The sequence below is a fragment of the Colobus angolensis genome, unplaced genomic scaffold (assembly GCF_000951035.1).
Source record: "Colobus angolensis palliatus isolate OR3802 unplaced genomic scaffold, Cang.pa_1.0 Scaffold165, whole genome shotgun sequence".
NCBI lineage: Eukaryota > Metazoa > Chordata > Mammalia > Primates > Cercopithecidae > Colobus > Colobus angolensis.
In genome coordinates this window covers 1,595,808-1,602,067 of record NW_012114766.1, presented here as the reverse complement: position 1 = coordinate 1,602,067, position 6,260 = coordinate 1,595,808, and the positions used below count along the sequence as shown (strand labels likewise).

The 6,260-nt window shown below is 51.5% G+C and overlaps 1 protein-coding gene across 1 annotated transcript in view; it reads right to left on the bottom strand.

The window, feature by feature from the left end:
• The window catches only part of ARHGEF10 (Rho guanine nucleotide exchange factor (GEF) 10), a 135,156-nt gene that overhangs the window by 104,927 nt on the left and 23,969 nt on the right, over positions 1–6,260 (bottom strand). The gene's annotated exons all lie outside the window — the stretch shown is intronic.

The following is a 6,260-nucleotide window of genomic DNA, read 5'->3' as shown; positions in this document are numbered from 1 at the left end:
AAAGAAAAGAAAAGAAAAGAAAAGAAAACAAGAGAAAGTGAGGGGAAAAAGAGCTTTTCCATTTTAAATTTGTGCCCCCAGCAGATGAACATCACCCGGCTGGGCTGATGGTTCCGAAGAGAATCCAGTGTCATCCACTTTACTTTTAGAAATAACTTCTGATACCCAACGTCTCTCCCTAGAATTCTTCTCCTTTTACTTTCATTTTGCCTCTTTTATTTACAATTTTTAATTAATTATCTCTAATGGTTAGAAAATCAGTGTCAAATATGAACATTGATATATAGCTTAAAACACAAACTTCCAAAATTATTAAAGAGCATGGTTAATAATCATTCCAAGCAGGTGCTTGATAAGAAACGTTTTGCAGGAGGTGAGTCACAGGTCTCCTTGGACTGGGATTATGGCTGGTGGTGCAGCCTGCAGGGTGGCTGCCGAGTGCACCATCTGCAGAGAGTGTGCTGGGACTATGCATCACCATCAGAGCAGACAGGTGCTTCTCCTTTTTGCAGAGGAGACCGTGTGCTGGGACGACACCACCCCACACACCCAGAAGCGAGAGGAACCCAGCCCCTTCCAACCTTTCCCAAGGGCCAGGATTTCTTCCCAGCACACGTTCCTGAGGAAACCTCCTGCTGCCACACCCTGCAGTCCACAGAAGCAGGTAGCACCTCGGGACAGGGCCTGGGTCAGCCCAAACCAAGCCCCTCCAACACAGACATTCCCCTGTGGGCCAGGGAGATGCACCCAGGCAGGGTGGCCCAGCTTAGCTGCAGGCAGCTCTGGAGGGGGCTGAGGAGGACCACTGCTAGGGAGGAACCCACAGACACACGACCCACTTCCACTCCACTCAGTCTCCAGGCGCACTCTGCCGGGCCTCCCAGGGAACTCTAATGGTCTAAAAACAGCCTTTAAATTTGAGGTGTTTCATTTTCCTTTGAATCTCCTAAACTAGTCATGTATTCTAAGAGCGCCTTTTGAAGGAAACAGATTTTTTAGGTCACCGAATACACAGAGGGGCCCAGGTCCGTGAGAGCGTGACTGGATCCAGCTTTCGCTGCGAGGACAGTGGGGACGAGACCCCCAGCCGACCATGACACCTGGGGGGCCGCAAGAGCCTTCCAGAACTGCTTCCACCAACACTCACAAGTTTTTTTGTTTTTTTTTTTTTTTTTTTTGAGACGGAGTCTCGCTCTGTCACCCAGGCTGGAGTGCTGTGGCCGGATCTCAGCTCACTGCAAGCTCCGCCTCCCGGGTTCACGCCATTCTCCTGCCTCAGCCTCCCGAGTAGCTGGGACTACAGGCGCCCCCACGTCGCCCAGCTAGTTTTTTGTAGTTTTTAGTAGAGACAGGGTTTCACCGTGTTAGCCAGGATGGTCTCGATCTCCTGACCTCGTGATCCGCCCATCTCGGCCTCCCAAAGTGCTGGGATTACAGGCTTGAGCCACCGCGCCCAGCAACTCACAAGTTTTAAAAGGATGAGAATGACAAATACTGAAATTGAATCAAGAAAAAGGATTCAAAAATGTATTATTTTTAAAACATATGCCTGATAAGAGTGTGTGTTGCTGTCCTTCCGGATGGTGAACTCTGCTCTGCCCAGATACCAAAGCCTCACCCACTTCCTAGAGGGTCAAAGACTTCTCTAAATTCAAAGTTTTGAATTTAAGCCTAACCAAGTGAAACAATCGAAGAGGGGGGAGAGCTGGAATGGACAGAACTGCTAATTTCCAGAGTCTGAGCCTTGATGAACTATGTACTTTCAAACCAGTCCTCACTATCTCCCAAGTGACTGTAAACAATACCTATTTCTATTTCGGAAGGTTTTTTGTTTTTGTTTTTTGCCATATCATTAAGTAGTCAGTTTACTGAAATAAACTGGTGAACACCTTTCAAAGTAAAAAGTTAAACAAACAAACAAAAAAACTGTTTTCCGGAATATTTTCCAAATGCAACTGGCATTTCCATAGAATTCATGTTTGGGGAGAAAAAATCATGTTTGCCAAATAAACATGCTGGGGAAACAATGCCGACTAAATGCCTGATGAAAATGATGGGTGAAAATGTTTATGTATTGCCGGATACGACGGCTCACATGGGTAATCCCAGCACTTTCAGAGGCCAAGGCGGGCTAATTGCTTGAGCCCAGGAATTTGAGACCAGCCTGGACAATATAGTAAAACCCCACCTCTTTAAAAAAAAAAAAAAAAGGTACAAAAATTATCCTGGTGTGAAGGTGTGGACCTGTGGTCCCACCTACTCAGAAGGCTGAGGTGGGACGATCACCTGAACCCAGTAGGCAGAAGTTGCAGTGAGCTGAGATCGCGCCTCTGTGCTGTGGCCTGGGGGACAGAGCGACACCTTGTCCCCACCCCAACCAAAGTTTCTGTTTTGACCTAGCAACATAAGAGGCCACTGCCGGGCACATGTTCAGATTCATCCGGATGGTGACACAATCACATTAGATTTTTATTTTGTCAACTCTATTTTTTGGAAATTATATTTTACTGCCGCTGAACTCTAACAATTAGATAAAATATACCTAGACATGATTCTATAAATATTGTTTTTTAAAAAACTTGACAATGTCTGGTACAAAATAGGCTCTTAAATATCTGCAAGGGGAGAAACATGAGCTGTTGGGACCGGAACCCCCACTGTATCCCATACAGGAAGAAGGAATTCTCTTTAAAGTCTTCAGGAAGGAAGGCAGTGAATAGGAGCCCGTGTGTGCAGGAAACGGCCCTGAGGAGACACCAAGGCCCCTCCACTCCCTCCCCATACACCACCTCCTAGGCTGTGACACCAGCCCGGGAGACCTGTGGGATTACCCGGGACAGTGCAGGTCCTGTGTGCCAGGTTCAGGTATGACCCTGAGAAGAACTGCATGCGTTCTCGGAGCCTGCACCTCTGCTCACTGCCCAGCACGGTGCAGTGTGAAACCTGGCAGGCGGCAACGCGCAACACGCTTGTCATGTGAGCGAATGAATGAGAGAATGAGCAGATGAGCAAGTTTCAAACTTTTTTTTTTTTGCCAAAATAACTCACTTTTTTCCCCTAGTAAAACTTTAAGTAGAATTCTACTACACAAGGCAAATCACAGCAATCAAGACATTCCTCCAAACGTTTAAATCTTGTTAGTCTAGATGTGGAGAGCCTTGGAAGGGGCTTGGGGCTTGGAATTCAAGAGCTCTCTGCTGTCACCACAAGACTGGCAGACACTGGCGGAGCTGCCCTCTGTCCTCTGCAAACACCGGAGGGGAAGACTTTCAAGTTGTATAGACTCTCCGGAATGATGTGTGTTACAAATTCCTCCCAGAATTCATTTCCAGCAAGAAAAAAAACAGCCTTCCTACAAGAACTCAAAGAGGGAAGTTGCACTCAATGTAACCACCTGAGGCTGCACCCCCGGCTGCGTTGGTGCCTACAGCTGTGCCCACGGCAGGGGCCCAGGACGGAGGGCGAGGCCGCCCGAAGCGGGGCTGCTCCTCCCTGATACCCACCTCCAAAGGGGCTTCCATCGATGGTGAGGCTGCGCCGCCCTCTGAGATGAGCGTGGGGCCAGGCGTTCATGGCGGTGTGTGCTGAGCGTGTCCAACCCAGACACTTCCCGGGGCCCTGGGGCATCCTGGGCCTCACAGACCCCACCGAGCTCCTTCGTGAAGGGCAGTGCAGAATGCCTTTAAAATCCCTGCATCTGGGGTCCTAAGTTTAGCTCTGACCTGAGCCCTGACAGGTTCAATTGTGTCCCCTAAATCCCTGTGCTGAAATCCTCACCCCCAATCCCACGGGTGAGCTCACATGCAAACAGGTAACTGCAGGTGCAGTTGGTTAACAGGAGGCTGTGCTAGAGCAGGCTGGGCTAACCCAGCGTGACGGCATCCTCATGAGAGCAGAGGCCAGGACAGGGATAAGGAGCCACCTGGCGGCACAGGTGCAGGAACTCCCAGGAGTGCCCACAGCCAGCAGGCGCCAGAAGAGGCAAGGAAGGCTGTGACCTACATTCCGGGGAGCACAGACAGCCTGCCAGCACTCTGACCTGGGACTTCCGGCCTGCAGCCCAGGAGGCCTCCCCGTCCCCGGCAAGCTCAGCCAAGCCCTTTGCAACACAAAAGATCGTGTGTCATCCTCAGGGCCCTGGCGGGAGCCAGGCAAGCTGGGCCGGGTCGGTTCCCACAACACTCCTGCTGCAGCCACAGAAGGAATTCCCGCTCCTCAAAAGCCCAGCTTCAGAGCTGAGCCATACAGCTGAAGGAGAATATTGATGAGAAAAACTACAATTTGCAAACTAGAAAAAAATGCTCAAGGGCTGCCGAAAGCATCTCGGGAGATAAAACGTGTTGTAGTTTGAGATGACAGGGATGTTTCAAAAAGCTGGTGGGGAATCTGCAGTGTAGCTGTCATTCACTGGACACACCACGGCCCCGTGTCCTCCACCCACTAGTCCCTGTGGAGCCCAGGAGGTGGGCGGGAAGGGCCCGGCACCCTGGGTAGGCAGCACGGCAGGGAAGCAGGGGAGGGGGCCTGGGCAGGGCTGTGGCTGGGGAGAGGCTCTGTGCTCCTGCTGCACATGCAGGATGGCAGGTTCTGAGAGTCACGGGTGAAGGCCATGACATGGAGCAGGAAACACAGACGGCAGTGCAGCCTGTGCCGACCCGCCAGCACCCGGCCCAAATCTAACCACCCGTCAGCGCCCAGCCCAGATCTAACCACCCGCCAGTGCCTGGCCCAGATCTAACCAGCGTCCGGCCCAGATCTAACCACCCGCCAGCGCCCGGCCCAGATCTAACCACGTGCCAGCGCCCGGCCCAGATCTATCATCCACCAGTGCCCGGCCCAGATCTAACCACGCGCCAGCACCCGGCCCAGATCTAACCACACGCCAGCACCTGGCCCAGATCTAACCACCCCTCAGCGCCCGGCCCAGATCTACAAATCTAACCAGGCCTCTGGGTTTGGGGGACTATTCTTCCCCTGCCCCTCTCCTCTGGCCTGCCCAGGACAGGCTACCCTCTGGCCACAGCTGCACTTTCCAGGAGAACCGCAGGCTCTGCTGTACTCAGGGGCGGGCCCTTGTGGGTCACCAGCAGCCTTACAGGATGGCCCTAATGCTGACCGACAGCAGCAGCCATTTGAGCCTCAGGATTCCGACTGTTTCTGTCACGGCAGGGCCACTGGGGCTGCCTCGGTGGCACTGACTTACCAACCTATTTACACTTGTCAGTATGCAGGTAATTGGCTCATCAACTGAGGCACACATTTCTAAAACAAGTTATGAAATAGAAAACCTTAAGAAACATTATGTTTCCAATTATTATGACATAATCTGACTACGCCCATTTTAGTTTATACCTATATGCAAAAAAGGGTGAGGAAGTTACCTGACAATCCAATCTTTAAAATGCTGCTGCTGGAAACGGCGCTGTGCCCCGGTTCTCTCCAGGATGATGGAGAGGTTCTACCGGGCCCTCAGGACAGAAACGGTGCTGCTCCCTGGTTCTCTCCAGGATGACGGAGAGGTTCTACAGGACCCACAGGACAGCTCGAGTCACGCATGGCCATTGCACTTGGGGTGGCCAGTGTGACCAAGGGCCTCACTTGTTCCTGTTATTTAATTATTTTTTTTATTTTTTTATTTTTTTGAGACAGAGTCTCACTCTATCACCCAGGCTGGAGTGCAGTGGCACAATCTCAGCTCACTGCAAATTCTGCATCCTGGGTTCATGCTATTCTCCTGCCTCAGCTTCCTGAGTAGCTGGGACTACAGGTGCCCGCCACCATGCCAGGCTAATTTTTTTTATTTTTAGTAGAGATGGGGTTTCACCGTGTTAGCCAGGATGGTCTCGATCTCCTGACCTCATGATCCGGCCACCTCGGCCTCCCAAAGTGCTGGGATTATAGGCGTGAGCCAATGTGCCCAACCCAGTTTGGTTACTTTTAAGAGATACAACTTTTTAGAGAAGTTTTAGGTTCCCAGGAAAATTGAGAGGAAGGTACAGAGAGTTCTCATATACTCCCTGACCCCACAGAGAGCCTCCCCCAGCACCATCCCCCATCTCCCGCCAGAGTGGAATGCTTGTTACAGCTGAGGATCCAACACTGAGGTACTGTCCCTAACTAAAGCCCACGGTGTGCATGATGGCTCGCTCTGGGTGCTGTGCCTTCTATGGGTTTGGATAGGCATGTAAAGACATGCATGTGCCGGGCGCGGTGGCTCAAGCCTGTAATCCCAGCACTTTGGGAGGCCGAGACGGGCGGAT